General features: G+C 38.0%; 1 protein-coding gene across 2 annotated transcripts in view; it reads right to left on the bottom strand.

Moving 5' to 3' along the window:
- LOC122041032 (N-alpha-acetyltransferase 35, NatC auxiliary subunit-like) overlaps positions 1-8,702 on the bottom strand; it is a 95,797-nt gene that overhangs the window by 50,933 nt on the left and 36,162 nt on the right. The gene's annotated exons all lie outside the window — the stretch shown is intronic.

Below are 8,702 nucleotides of genomic sequence, written 5' to 3' on the forward strand. Positions count from 1 at the left end.
TTGATGATATCCCTTGAGGAGCTCATAAGGATTATCATATAAACCCTGCAGGTGGACTTAGTCCGACATAATAATAAAGTTGAGTGGTACTACTCTTGCAGTCAGATGTTAATTAAATGAGTTGTCAGTAACTTATTTAATTAACGGACATACGATATCATTAACGCACTCATAATAAGTAGGAGCTCATATTGTAATATGGGATTGGTGCGGTAGTTCAATAATGACCCTTTAGTGGTATGGGTTATTATTGATAAACTTGAGTTGGGTGTTCGGATCGAACATTAAACCAATTTTCCTCTGCCTCGTCATAACCCCATAAAGCCTCGCATCCACCCATCCATAACCGGGTTTGGTTTAACTTAACTTGGTTTGGTTTAACTTAACTTGGTTTGTTTTAACATAATTTGTTTAGATTTTTTTTAACCAAAATTTTGTTAATTTTTTTCTTTCCTTGTAATTGACGGCTAGTCTATAAAAAGGAGTAGGATGTGATCCCTAAAACCTAACTTTCTTATTCTCCATAATCCCTTCTCTCCTTGTGGTTGCCGCCCCTCTCCTCCTCCTAGGGCTGACCATTGCAAACTCCACCCTCCCCTTTCCTCTCCTCTCCTTGCTTGGGGTCGGCGCCTGTTCTTCTCCTCAGGCCACTGGCCCCTTCTCATCAGGAGCCTACGCCTTCCCATCCATCATAAAATGTCAAGAAGGAAGAAGAGTGTTAAGAGGAAGAAGAGAAAAAAGAAGTGGGGAAGAGAAGGGGAAGAAGATTGTATGTGCCCATCCCAAAGTAATTTTTTATATCCTACCATTTTAAGAAAAGAAAGAGGGTGGTGTTGCTCGTGCATATCGTCACCACACGACGCCCAAGAAGAGGAGAACACGCGTAAAATTCGAGGTCTTTAGCTACCAAGCAGGGCAAACCAGTTTTTAATTCCGCCAGCCGATCTAGTTTCGCTTTTCTCGATCAATTTCATGTATCGACTTTAATACCAACACAAGAGGCTAACGCATTCAAGGCTTCGATCAAGGTGCACTTCGATCAATCAAGACTATTCGATCGATCAAACACACGCCCTGATCAAGCATACGGATCACAGGAAAGGTCTGCCTGCATACCCCAGATAGGGATTTACACGAACTTGAATCTCCCAACGCCAACAATCGTATCAGAGCTGAAGCTCGTCTGGTGATTAGTTTTGTGTAAATTACGACCGATCATACATGTTTACACGATAATAAGAGATGTTAGACATTAACTCTACGGTCAGTAGGAATCCAGATCCACCCATACGGTTTTTCAGATGCTTAGCTGTGTGATTTGAACCCTCGGGCATGTCGAGGTTGTTGTGTGTGCATGATTGTAATAATTAAATACGGTCGATTGTCATATTATTATTATTGTTGTTGTTTTACATTCTGTTCGATCTAGATTACATGTAAATTCCTTTGTGAAATATAGGATCGATAAATGTAAAATTTTACTTTTGTTGCAGCTTGTATCCTTGCTATGCGTGGTGTTATTTTAAGGACCAGAGGCACAGCGGAGAAGGAAGCGAGATAGACGCGACGGCTTGATCCATCAGCGGCACATTGGAGGACAACGATCCATTGGCGGCATATTGGAGGGCAGCGTTGGATGAGGCCATAATAGTTGGAAATTTTATTTTCATGTTTATTGCCTTATATGTTGTTTTTATATGCTTTGATGCAAGGCGTTGTTGTGATGTGCGTGCATGATTAAAATTCCTCAATTTAAATAACTAAGTAGGAGAGGGATTATTTAAATAAATTTCACAATCTCCATTACTGGTTTGTAAGTGATGCATTCAAACTTGCGCGTTGGCTTTAAATGTCTTCCTCCATATCGGATGAGTTTGCTTGCGGATCACTAAATCAAACTTCCTTTATGGATGATTATAGGAAATTATTTAGGTATGTGTGATCTTCTCCATATGAAGGGACACAATCCTAATTAATGGACTAAATATCAAGTAATGATATATACTTAGGCGCATTTAATAGTATCCTCCCTATCGGAATCACTGCTATTATTTGTGTGACCGAAGATGAACCAACTATTAATTTTATTTATCATAAAATTAGGTTGACAAGATAATCAAATTAATGGGTAAAACCTCCTCTTACAAATGTTCGAATTAAGATACGTCCACACTATCACAGACAATGAATTACGTGATTGAGGTGTCAGTGGAATTTTAAATTATATTGTTTGAGGAATCAATATTATTTTAAATTCTAAAATTTTACCAACATTTTATTTCAGAATTGTGATTTCAAGACTTTCAATCCTCTCGTCATTTTAAAAGAAACAACTTACTGGGTTCCAATTATATCATTTGAAATTAAATCGACATCGCTCTTTAACTCTCACACAAATTGCACTTTTCAGGTCTCATTCCCATGCCACTGACAAGGATTTGTCAAGAGGAGACAGAGAGAAACGGGTCAAGGCATAGACGGTGGGTGTTGCATTCAAGTTTCTATATCAAAACGCTCTACCCAATCGCCTACGCATATCGACGCCTAACTTTAAAGAACTCTTCAAACACTGTAATCGGTGTCATGCAAGGTGGAGGCTATGAGAAATCAATACCACCACCATGATCGAGGGACACCCGTGAGGGATCACTCTCAAAAATAACGGCTCACTTAACGAGATACAAACTTGTGAGCTGAAATCGATGGAAACTCGCCTATATCATTCTCCAAACATTATCCAAGAGTTTCGAGCGCCTCACCAACTATAACACTAACAAAAGGACTTATTCGTTGGCGAACTTCGTGAACTCAGCGTGAAGGGTTATTTCGTGAAGTTCGGAATCACGTTCTTTGGCGTTTGTGGCCAAAGGCGGGAAGAAGAAAAAGAAACAGGTTGTATAAAGAAAATGATTCGACCTCGAGGTGGGCCAATGGTGACGGTGTAAGAAGAAGGCAGTGTTTCATCGGCGATCTGCAGGGCGTTGACATCGAAGGTGAACTATCCTCGAAAGGAGAAACGATAAAGGTATATCTCGTTCATTAGTTATTAAAACATGTTTAGCGGTGTTATCTACCCATTTTGTGAGATGAATTGATAAATGTCTGCGATTCATTCTGAGGGTTAAAGGCAAGCGATTACGTGAAGGAAAATCACCGTCACGTAGGGGCACATGCTACGAGTGGCGGTTGTTGCGATGGGAGATGTTTATTTATCTTTTGATAGAATAAACTTTGATTTTGAAAAATTATCTTTACGTGCCATGTTTTAGAAAGAATTTTCGGTACTTTAAATTATTTATGGATTATTATATCATTTCTTTTGATGATAAAGTGGTTGAAAAATAGGATGGTTATCTGTTTTGGTGCGTTGGTTGTCAATTTGTATACTCTTAATCCGATAACTCCAAAGCAATGAATGAAAATTAATAACGTCTTCAATTAATAAGAGAAAGGCCGAAAATGAATCGAAAAACATATCTTTGGCGTAAGGCTGGTCATATTAACAGTAGGATTGAAGATTAATAGCGGAGTGGACCTTTGGATTCGTTGGTAGTGGAAAACTTTCCGACTGCGAATCTTGCTTAGAAGGAAAAATAACCAAAGAAGTGTTGGAATTGGTTCGTTCTAATTTGTGTGGACCTATGCAAGAGGTGGTTTTGAATATTTTTGTCTCTTTTATAGCTATTCGAGATATTGGTACATTTACTTGATGCTTGCATAGTCACGAGTGCTTTGATAAGTTGAGTGCGGATAAAGAATCGAGATACTACGGTCAATCGTGGTGGTGAAGAGTACCTCTTGGGAGGTTTAGGAATTACTTATCGAGGGATTGATCTCGATTATGCACTGTACACCCCAGACGAGAATGATGACGAATGAAGGAATAGACTCTTGGAAATGGTTAGATCGATAATGAGTTATTCAGAATTACCAATTCGTTTTGGGATATGCTTTGGAAATAGCGGCGTGCATTCTGAACTTGGTACCTTATCAGTACCCTCTACTCCCACCGAATTGTGGAATGGGTGTGAACTGTTTGAAACATATTGAATTTGGAGTAGTCCGGCCACGTATCATCTTTGAAGGAGACGATAAGTTGGAATCACGTCTGAAAGTTCGCTTGTTAGTGGGATATCCTAAAGGGGAAGGTGGTTTGTTTTATAGTCTTAAAAATCAGAAGGTCGTTGTTAGCACCAAATGCAGATTTTTAAAAATAATTATGTAATGAACCCAAGCCCGTGAGTAAAATTGTTCTTGAGGAAATAAGAGGATGGAACACAAACAACTTTACCAAAAAGAATGGATACCGTAAATAAGCTATGATGCGGAGTTCAACCCATGTCAGCCAATGCAGGACAACATGGAACGTGGGAGGATTGTTAGGCAACCTGATAGATTCGTGTTTTTAGGAGAGTCTTGGACTTGATCCATGGTGAACATGAACCTGATCCCTGGACGTATGATGAAGCACTCCAAGATAAGATGCAGCGTCTTGGCAAAAGGCAATGAATTACGAAATAGAATCTATGTATTCAAATCAGGTCTAGGAGCTTGTAGAACCACCAAATAGTGTAAAAGTCGTTCATAAATAGATTCTGAAAAAGAAAAAGAAAATAACGGGAAGGTGGAAACTTTTAAAGCGAGGCTTGTTACGAAGGATATACTCAGAAAAAGGAATCGATTATGAGAAACCTTTTCGTCGGTAGTCGCTTAAGTCTATCCAGGTTCTTTTATCTATTGTTGCTCGTATGGATTATGAGGTTTGGCGAATGGATGTCAAGACGACTTTCCTTAACGGAAGTTTTGAAGAAAACATCCATATGAAAGCAACGGAGGGGTTCATTCTGAAGAAAGCGTTTGTTTTGTAAGCTCATCGGTCCGTTTATGAGCTGAAGCGAGCTTGAGATCTTGGAACATCCGTTTGATGAAGTAATCCGATCTTATGAATTTATTCGGTAACTGGATGAATATACAAGAAAAGTGGCGGAAACTTTGTGGTATTTCTTGTCTATCGTAGATGTCGTTTTGCTTTCGTTGCAATGATATCAAGTGTTGTCGGCGTATAAACATATGGTTGTCAGCGGTTTGATATGAAGGACTTGGGAGAATGTGGGTATATTCTTGGGATCAAAGTAATAAAGTTTATAACATAATTTAACATCTTATTATATTACCCTTGGTTTATCCTAGCTCGTTTTAGCATGCAAAACTCCAAGAAATGTTTTCTACCTTTTCGGTATAGGGTACCGTTATCTAAAGAGATGTCTCCTCAGACATCAAAAGAGCTAGAGAAGATGAAGGTGGTTCCTTATGCTTTGGCTGTAGGAAGTCTAATATATGCAATGCTATGTACGAGACTGGATATCTGTTTTGTCGTGGGCATGGTTAGCATATATCAAAGTCACCCAGGACCGGGACACTGAACTGCCGTAAAGCATATATTAAAGTACCTGAGAATGACTAGAGATTATATGCTAGTTTACAATATAGATGATTTGCTTCCTGTGGGTTACACGGATTCGAACTCCACCGTGGAAGTTGAGTATGTGGCGACCTCTGAGGCAGCCATAGAACTCAAAAACTTCTTGATGGGCTTAGATGTGATTCTTGGTTTGCCAAAAATTAATACAATTTATTGTGATAATAGTGATCTGATAGTAAACTCGAAGGAACCCTGACAGGCCCGTAAGATAAACACGTCGGCGAGTACCACGTCTGAGACATCGTAAGCGAGGAGAAGTTGTTGTCGTTGCATTAGATGATAACCTGGCAGATCCTTTCACTAAGGCTCTTCGGGCGAGAGCTTTTGATGTTGAGGGGATGGGAATCAGATGTATGGCAGCATATAGCATAGTCTTTTAGTATAAGTGGGAGATTGTTGGGAGGTATACTATAAGCCTAGCTTTTGTATGAACATCTGTTTTTGAGATATTTTGAAATAAAAATCACTTTGATCAAATGTCTGCATTTTATATTTATATATATGTCGATGCAGTTGTCCATTTAATTTATATTGTAGATAACATGGTGTGTGGTGTCACACAGAAGATCATGTTATCGGTTCCTTATAAATTATAAATAGTAGCTCACAACCAAGATGGATAGGGACAAACCATTGGAACGGTTGTACTGTACTTTGGTATTAATTTGTCTTGACTATATAATTATACTAGTACACTATATGTGTATTGAGCAGGACCATTTGAGGTTGTTCGATTTATACTGACTATATAAAAGAACAGAATCTCTATTATTATGGATGTGCGTATTCTTAATCCCGATATAATAACAAACATATATACTTAGTATTTATTTCTTTAACTTATCAATGGGTGAGATTTATTCGTTAAATCAATAGGTCCGATAAGTTGGGAGATAGTACCATTTATATGGTGTGTTGTTGATTATAAAGGGAAATTGTGTCCTATTTTTTAGGTTAATGATGTCCCCTTGAGGAGCTCATAAGGATTATCATATAAACCCTGCAAGTGGACTTAGTCCGATATGATAATAAAGTTGAGTGGTACTACTCTTGCAGTCAAATGTTAATTAAATGAGTTGTTAGTAACTTATTTAATTAACGGACATACGATATCTTAAACACAAGGAGATTAACATACTCATAATAAGTAGGAGCCCATATTATAATATGGGATTGATGCGGTAGTTCAATAATAACTCTTTAGTGGTATGGATTATTATTGATAAACTTGAGTTGGGTGTTCGGGTCGAACACAGGAAGCTCAAGTCCATCATGAAGCTAAAATCAATTCCTCCTCTCGGTCCCTATTGTAGCCTCTATAAAGTCTCGCATCCACCCATCCATAACCGAGTTTGGGTTTGGTTTAACTTGGTTTGGTTTAACTTAACTTGATTTGGTTTAACTTAACTTGATTTGGTTTAACTTAACTTGGTTTGGTTTAACTTAACTTGGTTTGGTTTAATTTAACTTGGTTTGTTTTAACATAATTTGTTTAGATTTTTTCTAAACAAAATTTTGTTAATTTTTCTTTCCTTGTAACCGACGACAAGTCTATAAAAAGGAGGAGGTGGCCCCTAAAACCTAACTTTCTTATTCTATAATCCCTTCTCTCCTTGTGGTTGTCGCCCCCTCTCCTCCTCTGAGGTCGGTGGCCTGAGCCTACTCTCTCCTCCCCTTTCCCTCCTTCTCCTTCCTTGGTGGTCGACGTCCCCCCTTCTCCCTTGGTGGTCGGTGCCCCTTCCCATCCACTTGTGGGCGGCGGCTTGAAGAAAGGGAAGAAGAGCAAGAAAAGCAAGAAGAGAAAGAAGAGGAAGAAGAAGAGAAAGAAGAAGATTAGAAGGTGCCCCATCCTAGCGACTCTTTTGTGGCCGGCGGTTTTGGAAGAAAAGAAAAGAGGGTGGTGTTGTCTTGATAGATCGTTGCCCACACGACATCCAAGAAGAGGAGAGGAATACGGCAGAAGATCTTGAGGTCTTTAGCTACGAAGAAAGGTACAACTAGTTCTTTAATTCCGCTGCGTATCTAGTTTCATTTTTCTTTGTATCGATTTTGAATATCAACACAAGAGGCCAGCGATCTTGTACTTCGATCAAGGTGCGCTTTGATCAATCAAGAACTTGCTTGATTGATCAAACACATGTTTGATCGAGCATGTGGGTTGCTAGGAAAGGTTCTGTGCTCGTACAAATTTTTGTACAGGGGATTTACACAGAACGGAATTCTCAGCACCAACAATCATTTCATATCAATTGTAGTGCATATGTGCTATGATAATGTAACATGGATATGTGATATATTTTAGGCAACTTTACTAGTTGAAGTAGAAGAATCTAAATCATTCTAATGGAACACCAATTATAACCAAAATTAGAATTTGGATGAATTCAATGAAGCACAAGGACAATTATTCCATGCAAAGAAAAGGGGTCTTAAAGAGATAAATCAAACTGAGCTAAAAGATACCCAATATATTGCCACAACAATTTTTAGATACTCAAACACTAAGTTAGAAAAAAAAATCCACTAATTTGTTAAACTACTACCCCAAAAAAAACTACACTTCATCACACCAAAATTGAACAATTAACAAATTAAATTAATTTCTTTTTTGCATTATTATCACTAAAGAGTACTCAACTCTAAGGGAGTTGTAAGCATCTTCAAATTTGAATTAGGTTATCCTTTCCAATATGTAAATAAAATAAAATCATTTATGTCTTCTCATTTACGTACCATAATATCTTCATTATGAATCTTTAGAAGTCTCTTCCAGTGAGTAAAAAATTGGTATAGTTTATTAGTCTCCGGAGCTTTAACTTCATTTCCTTCCTCTTTGGTCATTCCTTCCCATGAATAAGAAAACTCAATTTATCATTGGGCAATGATGATGTCCTCATCTTCATAGTAGTCTTGGGTACGAAAGTGGAAATGTTGAGGATGAATTCATAAAGACAACCTATGACAAAATTGCTATGAAAGGACAAAGGCCTGAATTTCTCCTAGCAAATTAGAATGATTTCTTTTTCTTTGTTTGCATTGCATTCATATATTTATCGCTGGTATTATAATTTCTTAACTCATCCACTACCTCTCCTCACAACAATCTAGTAATTAAAAATATAAATCTGTCCGTTAAGCATATGAAACCACAGCAGGTTTCTAAAGGAATAATTTAGAGCAACAACAGATGTGGCAATAGAGGATTAAGTGATGAGTGTGT

The sequence above is a fragment of the Zingiber officinale genome, chromosome 2A (genome assembly GCF_018446385.1).
Source record: "Zingiber officinale cultivar Zhangliang chromosome 2A, Zo_v1.1, whole genome shotgun sequence".
Taxonomy (NCBI): Eukaryota; Viridiplantae; Streptophyta; class Magnoliopsida; order Zingiberales; family Zingiberaceae; genus Zingiber; species Zingiber officinale.